The sequence below is a fragment of the Acipenser ruthenus genome, chromosome 38 (genome assembly GCF_902713425.1).
Source record: "Acipenser ruthenus chromosome 38, fAciRut3.2 maternal haplotype, whole genome shotgun sequence".
Classification (NCBI taxonomy): Eukaryota; Metazoa; Chordata; class Actinopteri; order Acipenseriformes; family Acipenseridae; genus Acipenser; species Acipenser ruthenus.
The window spans coordinates 9265985-9283319 of NC_081226.1; the positions used below are offsets into that span (position 1 = coordinate 9265985).

The window sequence follows — 17335 nt, forward strand, 5'->3', positions numbered from 1 at the left end:
ATAAGTTTAACTTCACTTTTTTAAACTGGTGTATCCCAGTGCAAGCCCCCACAGCTGAAATTCACATGCTTTAATCCACTCCACCACCTAGCCACATGCCTGAAGCCTACAAGCAGTCCCTCTTACTTTCTTTCCTGTTTATATTTTCTAGGTTCCAGTCCAGCAGCTAAAGCGAGGGCGGGCGGTGGAGAATATCCTGACTGTGGAAAAGGTTTCACCCAGTTAGGACATTTAAAAAAAACACAGAGAATTCACACAGGAGAGAAACAGCATCACTGCTCTGACTGTGGGAAGAGTTTCAATCAGTTAAACAGCCTTGTTTCACACCAGCGAATTCACACAGGAGAGAAACCGTTTTGCTGCAGTGACTGTGGGAAGAGTTTCAGTCATTCAAGCAACCTGAAAAAACACCAGCGAATTCACACAGGAGAGAAACAGTATTGCTGCTCTCACTGTGGGAAGAGTTTCAGTCGGTCAGACAGCCTTGTTTCACACCAGCAAATTCACAAAGGAGAGAAACCGTATTGCTGCTCTGACTGTGGGAAGAGTTTCAGTCAGGCGGGAAACCTGAAAGCACACCAGCGAATTCACACAGGAGAGAAACCGTATCACTGTTCTTACTGTGAGAAGTGTTTCAGTCGGTCGCACAGCCTTGTTTCACATCAGCAAATTCACACTGGAGAGAAACCGTATTGCTGCTCTGACTGTGGGAAGAGTTTCCGTCAGTCAGGAGACCTGAAAACACACCAGCGAACTCACACAGGAGAGAAACCGTATATCTGCTCTGACTGTGGGAAGAGTTTCAGTAACTGGGAAAACATGAAAAAACACCAAAGAATTCACACAGGAGAGAAACCGTATTGCTGCTCTGATTGTGGGAAGAGTTTCAGTCAGACGGGATACCTGAAAGCACACCAGCGAACTCACACAGGAGAGAAACCGTATCGCTGCTCTGACTGTGGGAAGAGTTTCATTCGGTCACACCACCTGAAATCACACCAGCAAACTCACACAGGAGAGAAACCGTATTGCTGTTCTCATTGTGGGAAGAGTTTCAGTCGGTCAGAGAGCCTTGTTTCACACCAGCGAATTCACACAGGAGAGAAACCGTATCACTGCTCTGTCTGTGGGAAGAGTTTCAGTATTTCAGGAGACCTAAAAAAACACGAGCGAATTCACACAGGAGAGAAACCGTATTGCTGCTCTGACTGTGGGAAGAGTTTCAATCAGTCAAACAGCCTTATTTCACACCAGCGAATTCACACAGGAGAGAAACCGTATCGCTGCTCTGTCTGTGGGAAAAGTTTCCGCGTTAAACAAAGCCTTCAAAACCACCAGCGAGTTCACAAAGGAGAGGAACCTTAAAGACTATGTTCTAGGGACGTGGTTTTGGTACATTTTTATGAACGTTTAAATGCTATGCAGTGTCAACGTTTAAACATTTAAACCACGTCTACACAAACACACAGACAGTCTTTATATTGCATTCTGATGTATACTGACAGCCCTGGCTAGTAATTTCCAAGCAAAGAACCCCTGAATAAGAAAATAACGTTTTAACATCACAAAGACTTTACTACAAAGTGAAAAAAAAAAACGTACGCACCAAAGTATATATTGAAATCTTTCAATTTGAATGTCAATCAAACAATGGTTGTAATTGAAGTTGTCAGTGGAGATGGAACTATAAAAGAGAAAGTGACCTGTGCCTACACTGGAAAAAAAAGAGTTACCAGGAAAAAATAATAGCAGAGGATTTTGGAATTGTAGGGAGTACTGTGACTGATATTAAAAGGTCTGCCTCCAAGCTTTTTAAAGGTTGCAGTCTTTGATAGTAGGGTTTGCCTTTTAGAGAAATATATTGCTTGAGTACTTCCAGAGCATTACAATTTCAGAGTACTCGAATCTACCGCTGCTTGAAGACAAAACGCTTCCTTTTTATAATATGCAGCCTTACTCTGGTACCACAGCAGTTGGATACACAACGTCTATGATGATAAATGAGACGCGGACACGTCACAAGAGGCTTCTCTGCTGTCAGTTTAACTCAGGCTGTCAATGCAGTCAGTGCCTGGGAGCGGGAATATGCAGAAAGGAAACTGTTCTGCACCTCATGTGATGGACGAGTCAGGAGAAATTGATAGCTTTGTGTGGGAAATTAGTTTCATTTAATGCCATCACGATTCTAAAACTAATGAAAAATGATAGTGTCCCATGGCTGCATTGACATGAATGGCTGAATATTGCGTGACGTGTAGCTTTGCAATGTGCATTGTCCATGCTTGTATTAGTGCTGCTCTTGTAAACTGCCCTGAGTAATAGCAGTGTTGCAAGCATGTGTACGGATCTTAGGTACAGAAAGTCAAATTGTGTAATCTGAGTTCTAATGAGACTTGACTGTTCAATTAAACCTGGTGTGTGCTGATTGAATGATTTGATTGATATACAACAGGATACTAAACCATGCTGAAGAAAGAACAGAATACTGCACTGCTCTGTATCACCAGGATGTGTAAGCAATGTGCATTTCAATACCTTCCTGCATTGCTTGCTTTTCTCTGAGTTTAATAAAGTATTAGGATTAAACTCTTGCATTGAGTGTATCATTCTGCATTAACCCATTCCAGAAACTCACACTAGTGAGCCACATAGCATAGGGAAAGTGCCACCTCCCAAATATTTAGTCAATTGCAGCGTACCAAATGTGCCACTTGATGTGTCTGTCTAGTGGATTAAGCAGGTTTAGTCCAGCTGATTGGACTAAAGTTAGTACACCTTGAAATCCCGATTGCAGTGGAACAGAAGTTAATCCTCACAGGTAGATCATCTGCTAAATGAGACTAAACAAGATCCCGATTGCAGCAGCGTACCAGATCAGATTCGTGATGATCCTGTTCAAGTGGATTAACTCGGTACTGTGAAGGAGAACACTAACTTCGTACGCTTGCTCGTTCTAAGCAATCACTGCTTAATGTGTTTTTGCAGAAAGCCGAATTTTTCCTCTGAAGTGACAAGTACATCTGAAAACTTTGTTCTGTACATTTCATATGTTCGTCATGTTGGGGGAGTCAAGGTCCGTGAGATAAAGTCTCGCACAATATATATGTTTAAATAAATATATGTTTAAAATAAACTTTTTTTAATAATACATTTTGATACCGTTTTCAATTTAACGCAATACAATTCCAGTTAATATGCTTTATTATTATTATTATTTATTTATTAGCAGATGCCCTTATCCAGGGCGACTTACAATTGTTACAAGATAACAGATTATTTTTACATACAATTACATTATTTTTTACACATTATTTTTACATACAATTACCCATTTATACAGCTGGGTTTTTACTGGAGCAATCTAGGTAAAGTACCTTGCTCAAGGGTACAGCAGCAGTGTCCCCTACCTGGGATTGAACCCACGACCCTCTGGTCAAGAGTCCAGAGCCCTGACCACTACTCCACACTGCTGCCCTGTCCAGAGCCCTGACCACTACTCCACACTGCTGCCCTGTCCAGAGCCCTGACCACTACTCCACACTGCTGCCCTTAACTATAAACAACGTGTAACAACAATCGCTTTGACACAAGAAAGACATAAACTAACAAAACATCAAAGGACTCGGAGTTTTAAGAGGCAGTGTAGGATTGAAAACTTTGTTGCGGAGAGGAGAGTTTCTGTACTGGACACTTCAACAGATTGAGTTTCCAAACCAGCGGACCAAAAGTCTAAGCTTCAAGGAACCGCTGAGTATAATTCCAGTTGTATTTTCCTTTCATGGAACTAAATTAATTAATTGTAACACATTCACAGCCACGGTCGGCTGTGAAATAGCCTGGACTCAAAATCGCGACGTCCAGACTATAGAGCGCATCCTGCACTCCACGTGGAGCGCCTTTACTGGATGCACCACTCAGGAGCCCCTAATGTGATATATTCTAAGATCGTCTGCATTATCTCAGATTTACTCTGTGCTTGCATGTGGGCGTGTGTGTGAGAGTGAGTTCCTAGCTACATCACAGCCTGCTTGCTGTTGAAGCTGGGCCTGGTGTGTGAGGAGACAGGCCATGTCATATTTCAATTGCCTGGATACTGAAGTAAACTGCAGCTACGTTTCAGCATGAATGTGACCCTAACAGTGCACCTTGTTCAACCTTGACCTCTGTACACCAGAAGCTGTTTTATTCAACAAGTATGTTTATGTAAATTTAAAGCAACATTGTCTGTGTTGATGATTATATATAAGTCTATTGGTTTGATTATCAAACAAGCCTTGCATTTTAATTTGCCCCGCCCAAAGTGCAAAACTAAAAATTCTCCGACAGGATTGAAAATCCGGGTTTTTCCGGGTTATTCCACAGCAAGAGGATTCCTATGATCCTTGTTCATGACATGGAAAGTTTAACAGTGCATCCTCTCGATGTGTTTGATTGGTGGTGCAGCAGTATGGGTGGAAACAGACTGAATGGCCTTGCCCTGATATGTCCACAGAGACAAGGAGGTGTCCTGGGAGGAAGTGTTACAGCGTTTCAATAGATCAGGTCATAGGACGATTGGCAAACTCTGTATTTAAAGTAAAGCCTTCTAAATCATGGCATCATACAGTCTCAGCAGTCCGATCAGACTAAGCACTAGTATCAGCAATCTTACCAGTCCCAGCAGTGTCAGCACCAGTCTTACCAGTCCCAGCAGTGTCAGCACCAGTCTTACCAGTCCCAGCAGTGTCAGCACCAGTCTTACCAGTCCCAGCAGTGTCAGCACCAGTCTTGCCAGTCCCAGCAGTTAGAGCACCAGTCTTACCAGTCCCAGCAGTTAGAGCACCAGCAATGAAGGTATAAACCCTTATTCATATCGCTTTGGAGTTTGCATAGTCTTCAGGCTTTATAAGATGATAGATATCACCTTCGTATCATAGACAGGATATGCAGGTTTTTTTAAACAAAAAATTTCGCCTCAGTAAAAATCTATTCCTAGCTGCGCCCCTGATACACACACACACACACACACACACACACACACACACGTGTTTTGTTGTTGGGCATTTTTATAAACACATATTGTTGGAAAACGATTATTACTTTGCTCCGTAGATGGTTCGGACGTTAGACATCACTGGTAAATAAATGTTAATAAATAAATAAAATAAAGGCTGCCATGTTATTGTAAACGCAATGTCCAATCCTTTAACATCCAACCAGTTAGTTCAGATCAGTCACAGATTTCCACTGATATGAAATCCTCATTTTATTGGACGTACGCAATGCCTCAGCTGTAAAAGCCGATGCAAAAAAATCTATTTTAGTAATATAATCAAATGAAGAACTAAGAATGGCAGTAAATATAACAATCCGGTATATATTATAGCCAATGAAACGCCCATTCAAAGCGTTTCTATCCGCAGCAGACTCGGTACACTGGGCTGAGTGTGCTCCTATCTACGCCCCGATCTAAGCCCCGCACACACCGGGTCCGATCCTTCTTTCTCTCATCCTTGGGACGATGCAGGGGTTTCTGTTCTGCAGACAAACCCTCTAGGCTGAGACACTGTTAGGAGCATGCGCACAAAATCCATCCGGGATCACTGTCCTGCTGGCGTTTCAAACACACAGCGTCGTTTCTCAAACAGGGTTACATAAACACTGAGCCGTGCAGAGGGTTTTTTTTAGTTAAACGATATTGCATAGCAGTTTGTAAGGCGTGGACAATTTAAAAAAGGTAAGTTGCATTATTATTAATTTTAATTGAAGGTTTTTTGTTCGCGACGCACGGGTGTGTTGCAGACGCTTTGTTTGCTAAATGAACAGTCATGACGTCATCAACAAGACCGAGTCCATTTATAATATAACAATTCAACTAAAAGTCGCCGGGGAAATGAATACAGAATCAGCTAACGATGATTTTGTGTTTTAATATTATTGACAACACCTGTGAGGGCTGGTTACTTTTTTGTTAATAAATGAATCATGGTTGTAGCAGCAGTTAAAGTTTTCTGTAAACATTTCATCTAATGGTTCAAAAGTCCAATGCTCATGGGGCTGTCAGGGCTTGTTTTCAAGATATCGGCACGGGCGTTTTAGTGTGTGCTAGTTGTGTTGTATTGGCTTGCTAGATTGCTATTGGCTGCTGATCAGCGACGGTGCTACACTGATCGGTGGTTTAATGCTGACCTGCCATATTACAGGAATTACACACCAGCAGCAGTGAGCACTGAACGCTGTTCACCGTACCTGACCGTGTGTCTCTGACGCTGGCAGGCGTATCGGGTGCACCTTGACTGGTGGCTGGAAGCTGACAGCTGCACTCCCTTGTTTTGAGTCTGCCTTGAATAAAGTCTGTGGTGATGTACTTGGAAGCTTACGCCCCTATTGTTGATGGACCTGGAAGCTGGCACAGGACCACCACATCGGAGCCTCGACATGAGAGAGGCTCCGCGCCTGCAGGTACCCTCCTGGGTTTTTGTGGTATTCATAAATTGCACCGTGCGATTCTAGTTCTACGCTCAGTTTACAAACCTTGGAACAAACAGCACAGCAAGGCCTGGAGGCCAAGACTGAGCGCTGTGCTGTTTTTCTGTTTCATGCAGTAATACAAAAGTTTCTTTTTCTGTCTTTCAGCAGCCTGCTCTCTTGATTTGTAGGCTGCCTTCTTTGTTACTGTCTGTCGTGTGTGAGCGACTGCCTGTGCAGTACTATAAGAAGCGTGTGTGTGTGTGTGAGCGACTGCCTGTGCAGTACTATAAGAAGCGTGTGTGTGTGTGTGAGCGACTGCCTGTGCAGTACTATAAGAAGCGTGTGTGTGTGTGTGAGCGACTGCCTGTGCAATACTATAAGAAGCGTGTGTGTGTGTGTGTGTGTGTGTGTGTGAGCGACTGCCTGTGCAGTACTATAAGAAGCGTGTGTGTGTGTGTGTGTGTGTGTGTGAGCGACTGCCTGTGCAGTACTATAAGAAGCGTGTGTGTGTGTGTGTGTGTGTGTGAGCGACTGCCTGTGCAGTACTATAAGAAGCGTGTGTGTGTGTGTGTGTGTGTGTTTTCTCCTTTTAAAAACTACACTCTTGGGAGAATACAGTTCGTCCACGGGGCTAAGCTCTGCCGCATCTCTGCTGTTGAGTGATTCCACCAGCCGTCGTCTGGCAGCTGGATTGTTCCTTGTTTGTTTGGCTGCCGCAGCGTGTCCCCTGTCTGTTACACTGCACAACCCTGCTTGTCTGGGTCGGGCTGTGAATTAACTGCAGCACAGTTGTTTTAACAACAGCCAACCAGCCGTGTATTCCTCCACCCCGCTGTAAAGTAGACCTCGTCAGCTTCGTAGTCACACACACCTCGGTGTGTTGGGCCTTTTTCATAACAAACAATAGTGTGTTCTCCCCCAACTGTTTTTCGCTGTATTTGCTGTTTGCTTTTCAGCTCTTTGGCCTTTGTGTCTCTCTGGTGCATGCTACACACTGACCAGGTGTTTGACCATGTGGTTTAGGTAGGCACCGGTGTGTAGCTGCCCCCCCCTCCCCCCCGGTGCTTTGGTACCTCGGTGCACTTCAGCACTCGGCCCCTCGGTGCACGCTCAGCCCTCGTCACCTCGGTGCACGCTCAGCCCCTCGGTGCACGCTCAGCCCCTCGGCCCCTCGGTGCACGCTCAGCCCCTCGGCCCCTCGGTGCACGCTCAGCCCCTCGGCCCCTCGGTGCACGCTCAGCCCTCGGCCCCTCTTTGCACGCTCAGCCCTCGGCCCCTCGGTGCACGCTCAGCCCTCGGTGCACGCTCAGCCCTCGGTGCACGCTCAGCCCTCGGCCCCTCGGTGCACGCTCAGCCCTCTGCACCTCGGTGCACGCTCAGCCCTCTGCACCTCGGTGCACGCTCAGCCCTCGGCCCCTCGGTGCACGCTCAGCCCTCGGCCCCTCGGTGCACGCTCAGCCCTCGGTGCACGCTCAGCCCTCGGCCCCTCTGTGCACGTTCAGCCCTCAGCACTTCGGTGCACGCTCAGCCCTCGGTGCACGCTCAGCCCTCGGCCCCTCGGTGCACGCTCAGCCCTCGGCCCCTCGGTGCACGCTCAGCCCTCGGCCCCTCGGTGCACGCTCAGCCCTCGGCCCCTCTGTGCACGTTCAGCCCTCAGCACTTCGGTGCACGCTCAGCCCTCGGTGCACGCTCAGCCCTCGGCCCCTCGGTGCACGCTCAGCCCTCGGCCCCTTGGTGCACGCTCAGCCCCTCGGTGCACGCTCAGCCCCTCGGTGCACGCTCAGCCCTCGGCCCCTCGGTGCACGCTCAGCCCTCGGCCCCTCGGTGCACGCTCAGCCCTCGGCCCCTCGGTGCACGCTCAGCCCTCGGCCCCTCGGTGCACGCTCAGCCCTCGGTGCATGCTCAGCCCCTCGGTGCACGCTCAGCCCCTCGGTGCACGCTCAGCCTTCGATGCACGCTCAGCCCTCGGCACCTCAGTGCAATCTCAGCCCTCGGCACCTCGGTGCACGCTCAGCCCTCAGCACCTCGGTGCACGCTCAGCCCTCGGCACCTCGGTGCATGCTCAGCCCTCGGCACCTCGGTGCACGCTCAGCCTCTCGGTGCATGCTCAGCCCTCGGCACCTCGGTGCACGCTCAGCCCTCGGCACCTCGGTGCACGTTCTGCCCTCAGCACCTCGGTGCATGCTCAGCCTCTCGGTGCATGCTCAGCCCTCGGCACCTCGGTGCATGCTCAGCCCTCGGCACCTCGGTGCACGCTCAGCCTCTCGGTGCATGCTCAGCCCTCGGCACCTCGGTGCACGCTCAGCCCTCGGCCCCTCGGTGCACGCTCAGCCCTCGGCCCCTCGGTGCACGCTCAGCCCTCGGTGCATGCTCAGCCCCTCGGTGCACGCTCAGCCCCTCGGTGCACGCTCAGCCTTCGATGCACGCTCAGCCCTCGGCACCTCGGTGCAATCTCAGCCCTCGGCACCTCGGTGCACGCTCAGCCCTCAGCACCTCGGTGCACGCTCAGCCCTCGGCACCTCGGTGCATGCTCAGCCCTCGGCACCTCGGTGCACGCTCAGCCTCTCGGTGCATGCTCAGCCCTCGGCACCTCGGTGCACGCTCAGCCCTCGGCACCTCGGTGCACGCTCTGCCCTCAGCACCTCGGTGCACGCTCAGCCTCTCGGTGCATGCTCAGCCCTCGGCACCTCGGTGCATGCTCAGCCCTCGGCACCTCGGTGCACGCTCAGCCTCTCGGTGCATGCTCAGCCCTCGGCACCTCGGTGCACGCTCAGCCCTCGGCACCTCGGTGCACGCTCTGCCCTCGGCACCTCGGTGCACGCTCTGCCCTCGGCACCTCGGTGCACGCTCAGCCCCTCGGCACCTCGTTGCACGCTCAGCCCTCGGCACCTCGGTGCATGCTCAGCCCTCGGCACCTCGGTGCACGCTCAGCCCTTGGTACTTGGTCCCTCGGTGCACGCGGTGCCCGGTGCTTAGTGTCCAGTGCATGCGTTGCTCACCACGCTCGGCGCACGTGCATACGGTGCTACACGGTACTCTGAGCACAGTCAGGGTTTGCACAGGAATTCTGTACAGCCGGGCGGCCGAACGTTATAGCCAGGAGCACTTTTGACAGAAAAATAAACTTGCCTTTTACCTTAAATATATAAGACAAAGAATGGTTGTGCTTTTTTTATATTCTACATTTTTTTCATTACTGTTTTTTATTATGGTAACACAGCTGTCCTGTGGTTCCAAGATTATTATTATTTTTTTTTCACCCAGCAACGCACAAGTGGTCTAGTCTGTTAGAAGCGCAATCAATCCTTATTGTTAAAGGCACAATAGCATGTGTAAGACGGGCGGATCGGGTTTTTTCAGCCGGGTGATGACAGCCACTTCGCCGGGCATCCCGCCTGCCTGAAAAGCCCTGGGGAGAACCCTGATGGGGCACACGGTGCCTGGTGCACTTGGCGCCCAGCGCACACAGTGCTAGTGCCTTGGTGCGTATATCACCCTCGGCTCTCTGGTACACTAGGTGAAACACGGGCAAGCAGACCGCGGTGCACATAATGCTGATACGCTCGGTGCACGCGGTGCTCAGTGCTTCAATGCACCATCCGCGCCCGGTGCTTATTGCTGTGGCACAGTGCTTGGTCACTCGATGCGCACAGAGCCAATTGCACACAGCACTGCCACTCCAGGACAAGCACTCGCTCTATGCGGTGCTTGGGAGTCCAACATGCCTGGGAAGCTATGGGCAGAGAGGATATTTGCGACCAATGCGCGGCATTTCAGCCCAGAATACATCGCCATAAACTCAACAAGGCCATGGGGTTAGACTCTGAGTCTCCTCATCCCCACTCCTTCAGCTCTCGCAGAGCCCCTCGCGGGAGATTCCCTGCGCTCAGGCTCCTGCACCTAGACCTCGCAGCCACGCCCCCTCCCCCCAGACGAGAAGGGTGACACGTTTGAAACAAGCGAGGGACATTATTCACTTGAAGGAGCAGATGACGCAGGTCCTTGAGCTTCTGTCTAGGCAGAGGAAGACACGCTAGCATTAGCGGCCTCCTGGGATGACTCCTTCCCCACTGAGATGGAGGAAGAAAGGGAACTAGCGCCGTCGACTGTGGCAAAACCCAGCTCAGAGGTTTATTTAGTTTCCGAATTTAGTTTCCCAGCGTTGCCCAACTCTTGCGGATCTTGCTTCTTTTAGATCCCCTGGACAGCACCGACAGAGCCCCATCGGTCTGTATCCCGGACACAGGCAGCGGCTCCTGTGGTGCAACCCTTCCCACACGTTCCTGACTTCATGCAGCAAGCATGCTCCTTGTGTATTGAAGCAAGCCGCTAGGCTCGCTTCATTAAAGGAAGCAGCGAAACTGGGGCTGGCAAGTTTCCCACGGTGGACTCCACCATGGTGACCTTAGTTAAGGCTCCGCCGGTGGGTGGATTACCCGGAGGCCCTGTGTGCCCTAACCCTCAATGTAGGGTTACGGAGACACACTTAAAGAGAGCTTATGCAGCGGAAGCGCTGGCGACTCGCCTAGCTAACACGGTGAGTATTCTCACCTCTTACCTGGATGGCGTGCTCACGGAGCTCCGCATCATATCTAGTACACTGCTCTAGATGTCCGGCCTTCAAGGGCAAGCCCTAGGCTGAAGCCTGGCAAGCCTGGTGGTACCTCGCAGACAGATATGGCTCTCTCAAGCTAGGGCACCTGATGAGGATATGGCGGCGTTATTGGATGTGCCAGTATCCCCTGGGCATACATTTGGTCTAGCTGTGGAGGAGGTCATACAGCGCTCCCTGCTGCAGCGCGAGGCATCTCGGCAGGTGGCCGCTCTGCTCCCTCCCCGCGGCCCGGAGCATGGTAGGTTGAGGCATTGGCAAGAACAGTCCGCAGCCGTCACAGTGGTGACTCCTCCCTCGGGTGTGGAGCACATTTGGGAACGATTCGGGAAGGCACAGGTCGATCTCTTCACCCCTGTGGTACTCCCTCATGCGGTCCACTCGGCGTCACCCTAACCTACGAGTGGCCCAGAACGCTCCTATACACGTTCCCGCCAATAGCGTTACTCCCGGCCTTTCTCAAAAAGGTCTGGTTAGAGAAGACGTCAGTTCTCCTAGTGGCCCCCAGGTGGCCCAGGAGAATCTGGTTCTCGACCCTGTGCCAGCTCTTACAAGGTCAGCCTGGATCTCCTCAGTCAGGCGAGAGGCTATCTTTGCCACCCGGAAGCGGGCAGGTTCCAGCTATGGGTGTGGCCCCTGAGAGGGGCTGCTGGTTAGCCCTTGGGCTATCGGATGCTGTTGTGGATACATTGCAGAACGCTCGGGCAGATTCCACTAGGTCGATGTATGCCTACAAGTGGAAGTATTCCTGAACTGGTGTCTAAGAGTCAAGACCCAGTCTCTTGACCCAAGACAGTTATCTTACAATTTCTGCAGGAACTGCTTGATGCTGATAGGTCACTGTCACAAAGACGGCCGGAGTGGGTGGCGTCAGACCAGATGCAGGAAAAACACAAACAGAGATTTGGGTTTTGGTTATAAGCTGGGCGCGTGATTGCGCTCAGCATTTAATACAGAAAATAAAAAGGTTTGCAACAAAACACAGGACACGGCACTTGAGCCAAAATAAACAGAACAAACAAAACGGACTACACAGACAAACACGGTGAGCTTCTTTTACTACTTAGTTTACGTTTACAATTCCCTCCGTCTCCTAACCCGTTCTCCACTCACCGAACACCAACCCCCAGTGAGTGAAAACATGCAGCTTTTATGCAGTTGTACCGAGATTCGATTGCTAGTCAATCATTCAATTGGAATCTCGGTACAACTGCACGTGAATTAATTAAAGTGCAATTCCCCGTGCTCACATATTACTTTTTACTTGCACGTGATGTGATGTGCCATCCCCGTGCCTAAATACAAATATACAATTTACACACACGTGAAACACAGACTGCTTATATCCCGTGTACCAATGCCTATACACCAACATTTACACACAACACGTAACATATAACATACACAGGGGGGGCACTTTGCCACATATACCCCCCCTTGTTGCAACGCACACATGGCCTCAATGGCCACCTCCCCCCTCAGTCTCAACGTCCCGGAAGAGGGGGAAGCACAGTGTCCATGGGGGTGGCCATGGTGGGAGGTCCGGCACCCCCCAACTCTTCGTGGCCGGCAGCTCCCTCTTCCAGGGCTCCCGCCACACACTATCCTGCCGCAAACGTGCGGCTGGGGAAACTGGTCTCCTGACCTCCCCCCCCCTTCTTCATGGCCGGCATTTCCCCTCCGTGGGGCTCCGACCACACGATCTCCGGCAGCGAAACTGCTGCGAGGGGAACTGGTCTCCTGACCTCCCCCCCCTTCTTCATGGCCGGCAGCTCCCCTCCGTGGGGCTCCGGCCACAGTATAGCAACCCCAGGCGAAGCAGGACCCTCAACGACCCCAGGCGAAGCAGGATCCCTGGCGACCCCAGGCGAAGCAGGATCCCTGGCGACCCCAGGCGAAGCAGGATCCCTGGCGACCCCAGGCGAAGCAGGATCCCTGGCGACCCCAGGCGACGGCAGCAGCAGCGGACCCTCGGGAGGCGACGGCAGCAGCAGCGGACCCTCGGGAGGCAGAGGCAGCTCCTGCTCCTCTCCCTCGGGTGGTGGTGGTGGAGGTGGTGGAGGCAGAGGCAGCTCCTGCTCCTCTCCCTCGGGTGGTGGTGGTGGAGGAAGAGGCAGCTCCTGCTCCTCTCCCTCGGGTGGTGGCGGTGGAGGCAGAGGCAGCTCCTGCTCCTCTCCCTCGGGTGGTGGAGGCAGAGGCAGCTCCTGCTCCTCTCCCTCGGGTGGTGGCGGTGGAGGCAGAGGCAGCTCCTGCTCCTCTCCCTCGGGTGGTGGAGGCAGAGGCAGCTCCTGCTCCTCTCCCTCGGGTGGTGGCGGTGGAGGCAGAGGCAGCTCCTGCTCCTCTCCCTCGGGTGGTGGAGGCAGAGGCAGCTCCTGCTCCTCTCCCTCGGGTGGTGGAGGCAGAGGCAGCTCCTGCTCCTCTCCCTCGGGTGGTGGCGGTAGAGGCAGAGGCAGCTCCTGCTCCTCTCCCTCGGGTGGTGGAGGCAGAGGCAGCTCCTGCTCCTCTCCCTCGGGTGGTGGCGGTGGAGGCAGAGGCAGCTCCTGCTCCTCTCCCTCGGGTGGTGGAGGCAGAGGCAGCTCCTGCTCCTCTCCCTCGGGTGGTGGCGGTGGAGGCAGAGGCAGCTCCTGCTCCTCTCCCTCGGGTGGTGGAGGCAGAGGCAGCTCCTGCTCCTCTCCCTCGGGTGGTGGCGGTGGAGGCAGAGGCAGCTCCTGCTCCTCTCCCTCGGGTGGTGGCGGCGGGAACAGCAGCTCATCTCCCTCCGGTAGCACTGCTGGCTCCTTCGCCAGCGGGGTTAGAGCTGTTGGCGCTGCCGGCTCCTCCGACAGCGGGGTTAGGGCTGGTGGCGCTGCCGGCTCCTCCGACAGCGGGGTTAGGGCTGGTGGCGCTGCCGGCTCCTCCGACAGCGGGGTTAGGGCTGGTGGCGGGCGTCTCCGCTGGGCTCCCTTCAGCAGCAAAAACAGCGGCTGCTGTGGAGCCTGAGCTTCACGCCCTCGTCCCTCCCAAAAAAAAATAGGGGTTTGGGCCTTCAGCTCCTCCCCTCCGGACACAGGACGCACCGGCTCCTCCCTCTCGGGCCGTGGACGCACCGACTCCTCCCTCTCGGGCCGTGGACGCACCGACTCCTCCCTCTCGGGCCGTGGACGCACCGACTCCTCCCTCTCGGGCCGTGGACGCACCGACTCCTCCCTCTCGGGCCGTGGACGCACCGACTCCTCCCTCTCGGGCCGTGGACGCACCGACTCCTCCCTCTCGGGCCGTGGACGCACCGACTCCTCCCTCTTGGGCCGTGGACGCACCGACTCCTCCCTCTTGGGCCGTGGACGTTCGGGCTCCTCCCACTCGGGCTGTGGACGTTCGGGCTCCTCCCACTCAGGCGCAGGACGCTCGGGCTCCTCCCACTCAGGCGCAGGACGCTCGGGCTCCTCCCACTTGGGCTGTGGACGCTCGGGCTCCTCCCACTTGGGCTGTGGACGCTCGGGCTCCTCCCACTTGGGCTGTGGACGCTCAGGCTCCTCCCACTTGGGCTGTGGACGCTCAGGCTCCTCCCCTTCAGGCATAGGACGTGGCAACAAGGGCTCCTCTTCTTCATCCTGCATGGGGCATAGGGCCACCGTGTGCCCATATGCCCCACAGCCAGGGCACCACTCCCCCCATCCCAGTCTTTGGGCCATTGCCTGTAGGGTCCTGTGGACGGAGCAGGGTATGGTGGTGTGGCTAGTTTGGCCACAGTCGAAACACCACAGCCCTGCTTCTGCCTTTCTCCCTTTGCCCTCCTGTGCTCTTCTCCAGCCTCTTCTCCCCATTTCTTCTCCTTTTGTTTTTTTTTTTTTTTTCCCCCAAAAAAAACTGCGGTTCCCGCTCTGGCCTGAGCTCTGGAGGCGCTGTCGTCCCGGTTCTGACACCACGTGTCACAAAGACGGCCGGAGTGGGTGGCGTCAGACCAGATGCAGGAAAAACACAAACAGAGATTTGGGTTTTGGTTATAAGCTGGGCGCGTGATTGCGCTCAGCATTTAATACAGAAAATAAAAAGGTTTGCAACAAAACACAGGACACGGCACTTGAGCCAAAATAAACAGAACAAACAAAACGGACTACACAGACAAACACGGTGAGCTTCTTTTACTACTTAGTTTACGTTTACAATTCCCTCCGTCTCCTAACCCGTTCTCCACTCACCGAACACCAACCCCCAGTGAGTGAAAACATGCAGCTTTTATGCAGTTGTACCGAGATTCGATTGCTAGTCAGTCATTCAATTGGAATCTCGGTACAACTGCACGTGAATTAATTAAAGTGCAATTCCCCGTGCTCACATATTACTTTTTACTTGCACGTGATGTGATGTGCCATCCCCGTGCCTAAATACAAATATACAATTTACACACACGTGAAACACAGACTGCTTATATCCCGTGTACCAATGCCTATACACCAACATTTACACACAACACGTAACATATAACATACACAGGGGGGGCACTTTGCCACAGTCACCTTCCACTTTTGAAGGTGTATTCAGTGGCTATTTCTGCGTGCCATTCCCCTGTGGATTCGGTATCTCCGAGTGGGCATTTTTTGGCTACCCGGTTTCTTAAAGGCGTGTGGCGATTACGTCCTCTCCAAATGGAGCCTTGATGTTGTACTGGAGTTCAATCTTTTTCTAACCCTAAATAATAATATAATAATAAAAACGAAATGATTGAATGAGCATGTGAAATATAAAGGCTGTTTCCTCAATATGAATTAAATACATTTCCATACAAGTATATAACAAAAAAACTGGGGTCTTTCACAATGTAACAAACCAATTGAACAATCCTAATAATACATCAAAGATTTTCTTACAGTGCATTAATCTGAGTTATAGGACAAACACTGACTTTTTAAAAAGGAGCCGAAACACTGACAAAGTTGTGGAAACTGGAAAACACAATGCTTTCGACTCGAGTGCTGAGAGCTGAACCGGACTCTCACTATATTTTAATTTGCTGTTTCTAACTCCAGTCAGACAAAACTCCACGCAGAGTGAAAGTCGAAAACAAACTAAATATTTCTCCACTTTTAATTTTATGCTTGAAGGCATATTTAGTAATTTAAAAATGTGTTTTACAAAGTGGGGACGTCCCCAGAACGTCGGTTTTCCAGGAGTTACTATCTTTGTGGAGACATTTTCTCAAATTTTGTCCGCACACTTATAGTAATACCTGCCCACACACAGACATTTCATACAGAAGCAAACAATCTGACTTGGGTTTGAGGAACTGTACAGGGAGATGTATATTGTAGCGCGTGTTTCTCTTTTCTTTGGCACTTGTTGCTGTTTTCTTTCTTATTTTTTCTAATCTCTGACACATCACAAGAGATGGATCATGATGATGGTAGATCGTTCATGGACGATTATATTCAGCAGGGTCAAGGTAGGATGTTTACAGCAATCTGTCTCGAATGTCTAACTATTTTTAAAATGTCAAAAATACATAGCTGAAAGGACTTTTTAAAATAAGTAGGCTTCCATATAGAGGTCCTGTAGTTGGTTTTGTTGGTACAGTACTATATTTTGAACAGAAGTATTTTAATTCAGAACGATATGATTCTGAAAGTATCACTTGTCAGATGAGACGACACGTGGATTGTGATACAGCACACACTTTTAAATCTGATATGTATTGTAGCAGTATGTAAAATGCCCCGTTAACAACCCAGCAGAAAAATGAAATGAAAATGTTACCCAAGCACAGAACTGCGTAAAACATAAAAGGCAATGCAATTGAGCAGAAGTATCCAAAGTCAATATTAAAAATTGCAGAATATAGTGCTTGAAAAGACCCTATTGTCACAGTTCACTTGCAAATGAAAATGCACAAAAGCAACAAAAGGTCACAGATTAAAAATAAATGCATGACAGTAAGTAAAGCTGTTCAATGAGTAGCTATTACCGTAGCTTGCCTCTTCACTTTGTTTTGGCTGCATTTTCGTCAGGTGATGATAAATGTGTAAATGCACAATAAAGACTGATTTCCATTTGAATGTATATTACTGTTTAGAAAACACAGTCTTAGTCTACAAGATATTGTAGATCTTTAATTACTTCTAGTCTAATCTACAATGTAATTTGCAAAGAATGTAAATCAAATAAATATGGTTATAAACTGCACATTTGTTAATTTATTTTCAAAATTGTGCTGGAGTGACAAATACGGCTAGGAGACACTATTTGGCAGGGACAAATTTATTTCCATCACAACCGAACCTTTCAAAACAAACCGCTGTT

At 50.9% G+C, this 17335-nt stretch overlaps 1 pseudogene; it reads left to right on the top strand.

The window, feature by feature from the left end:
• The window catches only part of LOC131707000 (zinc finger protein 271-like), a 63514-nt pseudogene that overhangs the window by 43256 nt on the left and 2923 nt on the right, over positions 1-17335 (top strand).